Below are 2,532 nucleotides of genomic sequence, written 5' to 3' on the forward strand. Positions count from 1 at the left end.
TGGGGCAAGGGATGTGCAAGAGAGCGGAGAAGGTGCAAGAGTGAGCAAACCCCAAACCTACAGACTCTGTGTGCTGGAAGGGATGAGTGTCTCTCCCAGCTCCCAGGGGTTCCTCTGAGCTCACGTTTCCAGTGATCCCAGCACCAAACTCCCACAGCCCCTCCCTGCAGGTTCCCTGGAACTCCGTACCCCTGTGCAGCTCCCCGTGCAGGGAGCCCAGGCTGGGGAGGCGCAGACGCAGCAGCCTCTGCCTTGGGTTGGGATCTCTGAGCTCTTGGATGTGCAGAGTCAGCCTGAATCTCAGGAAGGGAATGGGTGCAAACAGCAAGGAGCATTGCCTAGCCAGGTTCATGCCTGGCACCTCTCCCAAGTGTCCCCATCAGCTTCCAGGCTGAACATCCTAAGCATGGAAAAGGACACCCACCTCATGGCAATGTGGATGCTCAGCACCTGGCAGCATCCACTCCAAGATCCCAGAATAACCTTTCCCGAGGATGAGGGGCTCTGCTGTGGCCGGGGCAAGGCCAAGCTCTGCAAAGTGATGGGGACAAGGGCTGTGCAGTGCCCAGCCCCGGGCAGGGCTATGCAAGGAGCGCTGCTGTTCCATCCTCCTGCTGCTCTTTGCACGTGGGGTCCAAACCAGCTTATGAACGGAGCACAGGCCCCTCATCTTCCAGGTCTTACCCCCAGTGTAAGACCACTCCGGATGCCCTTCTAGCTGCTCTTTAGCTTAGAGATCACCATCAGGACATACTAAAGCAAGAGGGAATGAGGAGGGAAAGTAGGGAGGAAGGTGTGACATCAGCACCAGCCCGGTGGAAGTTTGTTTGGCAGAAGGGCGCAGGAGGCAGGGCCTGGTGCAGGGAGGGTTAGAGGCAAGCACAAGGTACCCCTGATGAGCTGCACGCCAGCCTCTTCCAAAGGGCACCAGCGAGGCGAGAGGGGCTATTCCATGCCAGCGATGCAGTCACCAGCAGGACTGACCGACTGGTGTGCACCAAGGAGAGCCAAGGCATGGCTCTGCCCTGGGAGCTCACTCTCTCCCCTGGGAGCTCTGGGTCCAAGCTCCCAAACCGGGCTGTCTGCAGCGCAGCAGGGTGGTCCGGCTGGCATGGGAGTCACCCAGAGCTGCCTGCTCTCCTGGGGGTGTCCACACACACACGACTACCAAGAGCCCATGGCAGGCACATCCCACCTGCGCTGGAGCTCCGGTGATGCACCTGTGCGGCGACCGCTACGCTCAACTCTGCGGTGCAGCCTGGCTGCGGGGCTGAACGAGGGACCTGCTGCTCCCTGCCGCTGTCCCCCAATTCTCTCCAGACCATGCTGCGACTGCTACACTCACCTCTGCGGGTGCAGCCCTGCTGTGGGGCTGAGCGAGGGACCTGCTGCTCCCCACCGCTGTCCCCCAATTCTCTCCAGACAGCTCCCGCTGGCACCCACGCTTCCCGAGAGCTGGCTGGGCGCCGCTTCCCGCTCTCCTTGGCAACGGCCCCTTTGCCACCGGCTGGGCAGCAGGAAAACACCTTTCCACAACCCTCACACCCTCCGCAACAGCCCTTAAATCAACGCCCCCAAATGCAGGGCCAGGTTATTGCTGACGGAAACCACTGAACTGCAGCACGGGGAGGATAACGCCAACCTCTAACGCTCGGAAGATTTACAGGGCACAACAGCAGGGTGTTGATTCTTTTGGCAACACAAACGCTTTCACACCCCCTGCCTTTTCCTTACCCACAGGAGCAAGGAGAGGGGACCACGCGCAGCCCAGCCCCGGGAACAGGACACAGCTGTGGGCAGCAGCATGAGCATCTGGGGCAATGCCGCAGTTGTGGGGCTGCCTGAAGGCACACACCTGAATTCCACGGGCTAGCACATCCCCAGGGGCTTGTCCTGCCAGGGGACATCCCCAAGGACAGGACACACTATGCCCAGCTCCGGCTTTCCCAAAGCTGCCTCCACAGCTGCTGCAGAGGTTCAAGGCAAGGCTGTCAAGAAACTTTGGGACCAGCTAAAGCAGCTGGAGAAGGCAGCCCAGCTTTTGGGCTCACGAGCCTTTCTCCAGACCCGGATCAGTCCACAGCTTGCAGATGTGTTTGCAGCTGGCTGACCGGGCACCCTCTGTACCACGCTCCTGCTTGGACTCACATGGCCCCAGCACTGCTGTGGCAGCTGGCAGACCAGAGAGCCGCTTGTCAGCCCTGCGCGGGGCCCTGGGCAGGAGAGGGGATGCACTCGTGCTGCAGCAAAAGGGGTTGGGATGGGGTCCTCCTCCCATGTTCCTGCTGGGCACAGGCATTCACCCCCTCCTGCCAAGCTGATGTCCCTAGGGAGAGCTGCATTACTGATTAACAGCCCCCTGCCTGCCCACCCCATCCCGCTCACACTTTTGCCTGCGGCCACCTCCTTGGACCCTCCCTCGTGCGAAGTCCAGGGCCAGGCAGGAGGGGACAGGGTGGGAGCTCGGCCCAGGGCTCACCCCGCTGGCAGCCTCACCGCACCCCACATACCTGGGGCACTCCAGAGGCCGCC

Source organism: Eurypyga helias, unplaced genomic scaffold (genome assembly GCF_000690775.1).
Source record: "Eurypyga helias isolate BGI_N326 unplaced genomic scaffold, ASM69077v1 scaffold13406, whole genome shotgun sequence".
Classification (NCBI taxonomy): Eukaryota; Metazoa; Chordata; class Aves; order Eurypygiformes; family Eurypygidae; genus Eurypyga; species Eurypyga helias.